General features: G+C 38.2%; 1 long non-coding RNA gene across 1 annotated transcript; it reads left to right on the top strand.

The window, feature by feature from the left end:
- The first annotated feature begins 351 nt into the window (after positions 1-351).
- On the top strand, positions 352-4,305 carry LOC114548484 (uncharacterized). Its single transcript, XR_003691369.1, has 3 exons — positions 352-603; positions 2,174-2,360; positions 3,981-4,305. It is a non-coding gene; the product is annotated as an uncharacterized LOC114548484 (long non-coding RNA).
- Positions 4,306-6,241: the final 1,936 nt, after the last annotated feature.

The following is a 6,241-nucleotide window of genomic DNA, read 5'->3' as shown; positions in this document are numbered from 1 at the left end:
ATAGGTCATTTCTTTGGTTCAAAATCTAATAATTAAATGTAGACTAAATTAATTGGAAGCCGGGAGGGGAGGAGGCTGGTGAGCGGTATCTTTTTTTTTTTTTTTTTACAGGTGCTTTAAAAAAAAAATCATAGGCCAATATCAAAAGTTCGATCATATAGGACATTTCATTGAACAAAGGTAAACGTTTATATATTTTAAATAAAATACACAAAGTGAAATTTTTCAAGCCTTTTGGGTTTTAATTTGGATTACTGCGGTTACAGTTCATGAAAATCAAAAGATCTGTGTCGTCACAATCAGTTTATTTATCCTAATAATGGTGTCTTCATTTTTTCAGCTTAAGGAAGACACTGTGTACCTCATTACACATGAGGACCAGGAGGTACTTCTGCCAGTAAATAATAGGCTATTGGATGTCTTCGGGAATATAGGTCCCTATGAAGTCCATGGAGAGGAGGCAGGGAATACCTCATCCTCTCATTCAGACCCAGGACAGTCACAGGCAACAAGGCAATTTGCTTTTGCAAGTCAGCCCAGCGCCTCAACCAGCTGCCCGCAGGTGCCACCACCTCCAGGCCCAGCTCAGAGGAGCTATTCGAGGTAACATGAATATTGAGGAAAATAGACCTACAGTTCGGTTAAAACAAAAGTCACCACAGGTTGAAATTCAAAAGGTGTTTCTGGTCAGAAGAACCGTGCAACTTAAATTTAAATTTCCTTTTTAATTTATAACGTCTCTCTAAAAATTAGGCTATAGCATATATCTGTGATTATTTTTTTTATAAACACTGAATGCAGGAATAATTAGGCTACTTGTCGAGATCCAGATATCTGACATTGTGAGTAATCAATATTCTGCTTTTTTTCTGAGTATAGTTAATGCATATAATTAACTTTAATCAATAAATTCCCAAATTGAATAATTGTATGTGTTTAATAGCATATCCTTAATTTATTGCCAGTGAAGGTAATTAATTCAACCTTTATCAGTATAGATATCATTTATTTGTGCAAGTGTTTCCCAAAGGTTGAGAATTTAATAATGTTTAGCAGATAAAATACCAGATTACCTGGAGCCCAAATGTTCTATGTAGGGCATTCTGAAGTAAATTATTTTTCAGGATCACGAGAAGGATCGCTTTCTGACCAGCGTGGTCTGGTATGAACAGCCAGGCACTAGTTGCTATGGTGATTAATGAGTGCATATGGAAAGGGCTGTTTTACACACATTGCCAAAATCTGTCACAGAGTTAATTTGATGGAAATCTTTTTCGAAAAATGTTGCTTCTGACTCGCAGGCAGTTTGTCCAATCGTCAAAATGATAATGTGAGAAGCAGGTGATCCTAAAGAGATGAAGTGTTAAAATTGTGTGTAGTGTAAAAAAAAGGGAGAAATAGAGCAGTTTAGAAAAGTCTGTCTTTCTCAAGAAAAGTCTAGTGTCTTTAATATGGGAGCCTGCAGCAGGTGCTTGGTCTTTCTGTCAAAGATCCAAATGTGTAGGTATTTTTGCTTAAGTAGTGTCATTTGTGCGTAAGATTTCCTACGTTTAAATGTAAAAATGATTCGGGCACCCAGATAGCTCAGTTGGTAGAGCGGGCGCCCATGTATAGAGGATTACTCCTCAACGCAGCGGTCCCGGGTTCGACTCTGACCTGCGGCCCTTTGCTGCATGTCATTCCCCCCTCTCTCTCCCCTTTCACATCTTCAGCTGTCCTGTCAATTAAAGGCCTAAAATGCCCCAAAAAATAAATAAAATGATTTAAGTTGAAAACTTTTTTTACTCTCTTTTTCAGCTGCCTTCCATTCTATAGATGATGTCACCCACTCTAGCCCTAAACAAGCCATTTCAATTTACCTTACATTAGTTTGAGTCAAACAAAACTAATCTCTGTCCAAATAAACAGGTCTGACAACGCATATCACATGACATTCACACAAACTGGGCATCTGCGTGCAGGTGTGAATGGGAATTATTTCTTACTGAAAAAATATGCAATATATATTAAACATCTCAAATTAGTGATAACTTCCATTTCCAAAAATTACACTTATCTTTTATTAGATTCATTAAAGTCTCCCACAAAGTAATTTTAGTTAAAACTATGAATAGACATAATATATAAATTGTTGTAATTGATAAAAACTTGTATATTATGCTTGTTCCCCTAGTCGTGTCCAGGATGACATGGAAGTGCTAAATCGAGTGGAAGAGCTTGTCCTGGCAGCTTAAGACCTTCCAAATATTGCCCAGATAATGAGGAAGATGGCTGGGCTAGCTGAGACAGGCCAGCTGTGACATTGACAGAAGCCCAGGCCACCTCTGTGAAGGCCACCTTCCAGTGTCTTGTTTGCAGAGGTCTGTAACCTTCATGTTAGTACATTTAAAATGCAATTGCTAGAGGTTAGGTCCATTTTGTGTATCACCGGTCCGTTCCGGCGCATGAGGCTTAACTGGTTTGATTTTGTGCTAACGGCATTTGCCGTTATGACACCTACTGGCAAATTAAAAAGTAGCTGAAATTACAACAAACATTGCAACATGTGCCGATGCCGTCACGGCACTAAATCCAACTTGTATCGCAGGCAGTGATTGGCAGTAGGGTTACTAGTATAACCACTTCTCAATTGCACCGCTGTTTTCTGAATCAAGTAGCTTTTCAGAAGCTTAGCTCTTTTATTGACCAAACAGTAAGTAAGTGTCCACACGCAACATGGCATCATGACTTTGCGTAAACATACACGCCACTTTCCTAAAGCCAAATGGCATGTTATCTGTACGCATTTTGAGCTTTCCATGTGTATATCTATGCTGTATACAATGGGTGTAAACATACACACCACGTGGCGTTGCCACGTTTCGTGTTATGGCGAGAACGTACCGTGCTATCCCGAGAACAATTTCACACGCGTGTAAAAAAAAAAAAAAAAAAAAAAAAAGGTTGGGCTTAGGAAAAGAACATTAGGAAAGGCTTTAGTAAGACAAAAACACGACAAAAACACAACGGTGACCAACTTCACACGCTTAGGAAAACAATAAACGGTTGAGTTTAGGAAAAGAACACTGGGGAAGGCTTTATTAAAAATAAAAAATAAAACAGTTGATAAACGCCACACACAGTATGCGATCCCAGCTCCCCTGGGTGAAAGTCCCGTGCTTTACCCATCCACCACCACCAACCTCCCTCTGCGGACTTACGGCCTTTCATATTACTCGCTACAGCAATAATTCACACATAATGTAGGTCAACAGAGGCCTTACGGCGTTGATAAACATGCTAAAAACTATTATGTGTCTTGATTACACACCAAAATGGCATACGAATTGTCATACATACGCCACTTAATGAGATCAGTCTGCCACAAAAGCTTCCTGAGCATTTCTGGGGCTCCAAGGCAGCAGTGCTTTCTGCATGAAATAAAACGGCTGAGGATTACTCACGCCACCGCCAATTTATTTAGGGATGGTAGCTGCAGTGTAGTGCAGTGTCATTTACTGTAGAATAACTGGTAGATTAGCTCTCCACACTTTCCAATACCTTGCCCTACACTGGGAATAAGCAATATGACAACGTGATTAACATGTTTCTAAAACGAACAGAGTTGCTAGTGTCTGACAGCAAATTTACTGCTAAGCCGAGTGGCCCTAATATAAAGGAGATCACATTTTAGTAGTGGTGGGAGTGAGGGGGGAACGGTGCACTTGGTGTTTTTTCATGTGTTCATTTGGGTGACGAAATGATATAGTCTCAAAGAAAACTGAAAATGGTATGGTAAAGTGTATGAATGAAGTAAGCTGGAAATGGTGAGGCAAAGTGTAAACATCTACACCAAAGACAAAAATGTTTACACCAGACCAAGCATAGCAATTGCATTTTTTTCTCATAACAGTGTGTAGGTTGATAACAAACTTTATTTCGTTTATTTATTTGTGACTGACCAAAATATTTTGTTCTGATTATTTATACTTCTCTTGAAGGAACTATTACTGGCCTTATAATTGCACCCTGCTGCAGGAGCCTGGTGGGATACAATGGATGTGTGCGGGAGTGGGTCCTCAACTCCCCCAACTGCCCGAAGTGTCAGTGATGAATGTTTTGGGGAAGATTATTTCATGTTGAGTGGGATGGACGAAGTAATGGATGCCCTGAGGAATGCGGTGTCCACATAGGTTTTTGATTTTTAGTTTAGTGTAGTTTTTAGTTTGATTTGTTCCCCCATTGCTTTTTTCTACAGTTACTACAGATTTTTATACAGTTACTACAGTTAGTCCAAAGGTTCTTTTTTTATTGTTGTGTGTGTGTGTGTGTGTGTGTGTGTGTGTGTGTGTGTGCGTGTGTGTGTGTGTGTTTGTTGTTGTTGTTGTAAATTGTAATTAATAACAATGAACATGAATTTTAAAACTTATTATTTTTATTCAGGAATTCAACTGTCCAAAAATTCAAATAAAAAATCATTAAAATCATGAACTGCACGCAGCCTGACGTCTGACATCTGCCAAGCTTGTGTTTTATTCATGGATGTATTAAGGTTTTATTTCTTTTGGCAGATAGTGATATGGTTTGATGCACTATGCCAGGGAGGCTAGCTATAGTTGCTTTTAGTCTGAGTCTGTAAGATAACCAAACTTAATTTAAATATAACGTGCAAATAGGGAAATAAATGTGTAACGTATAAAATAAAGTCCCCTGAAATAAATAAAAGTAAAACATATGTATTTAGGCTATTGAACTATATTGACTAATTTATAAATGTATATGTATTGCCTCATTTATTCATTTCAGGATGTATTTCATAGCCATATTTATTTGTGCAAAGAGGTGTAAAAAAACGGAGGATCAGTTTCCCTCAACTGCAGAATTAGACCATGCATAGATTTGATATACAGTCTATGGTTATTAGTTAGCCTGGTAGCATGGTTAGCAAGGTGCAATCTAGCTAGCTAACTGATATTAATTGGGATGCTAACGTTGGTTAACGAAAAACCGTATTAAAACAAAATGTAAGGTTACTTACCGGAAAAACTGAACTGCCAACTCCTTTGAGTGTCTTGTCGTACAACCGAACACTGAACAAGACATTATTATGAGACCAAGTGTCACAATCACTAAGACAAAAGCGTGGTCAACCTTCAAAATGAAGTTCATGTGCCATGGACAAGCTTTGCTAAAGCTCTGTCATGATTGACAGGCCGCGAACTGTCAATCGCATCATAGCCACGCCCTAAAACACCCCCTGCTTTATCGTCGATTTTAAAATCAACGAGACCATAATTAAAAAAATGAATGAAACATTCTGCATTGTAGAAAACATAAAACTAGCGATTGAGACCATAAACTCATTATGAAAATGTTTATGGAGGTAATAAATCAAGTAAGAAGTGTCTTTCTCATAGACTTCTACAGAAACCGACCTCCTTTTGCTACCGCACGTATCGCCCCCTGCTGGAATTCAGATAGAATGCAGGTTTAAGGCACTTCTGCATTTGCAGCACTTCGCCAAACCGGACGCGAAATTACGAATCCCACTACTATTCAGCGTGGTGTCAGATGAGTCCATACAGTGGTCACATCAAGTTTGAGCCATTTTCAGTGCAAAATCTCCTCACATTTCTTGCAGAAAATCCTCTTGCACCCCCACTTCCCTGTGATATGCGCACAGAGATTTCTAAAATCACAGAGTAGGAATCCAAAGTCATTTTAGCCTATGCTAAAAGCAACACTGGTACACTAAAATTATAGTAAAATAAAGTACACTGGCGCTGTTTCCTTGGAAATGGCAACATCCAGTCTCAGAATATAAAAAACAGGCCTTTTTTCATTTCTGTTTTCTAGTGATTTTATTTTTTGTTATATGTAATAGAAAATGAAAATCAAAGCATATTTAAAATTTCTCTCATCTCCTTTTAACCATGAAAAGGAAAAAACGCCTTGTATTTCAATTTTCAAATTTTGTATTTTAAAATGAAAATCAAGTAACCATTTGTTTTTTAATACCTGTTTATGAAAGGATAATTTAATGACCGAAAGATAACCTAACCCCAAAAGATACACTGACCGTACCCTGACCCTGTTAAGGTTGCCTTTAAACATCTACACTCACCTAAAGGATTATTAGGAACACCCTACTAAGACCGTGTTTGACCCCCTTTCGCCTTCAGAACTGCCTCAATTCTTCATGGCATTGATTCACCAAGGTGCTGGAAGCATTCTTTAGAAATGTTGGCCCATATTGATAGAA

Source organism: Perca flavescens, chromosome 21 (genome assembly GCF_004354835.1).
Source record: "Perca flavescens isolate YP-PL-M2 chromosome 21, PFLA_1.0, whole genome shotgun sequence".
Classification (NCBI taxonomy): Eukaryota; Metazoa; Chordata; class Actinopteri; order Perciformes; family Percidae; genus Perca; species Perca flavescens.
This window is presented reverse-complemented; position numbering and strand designations above follow the sequence as displayed.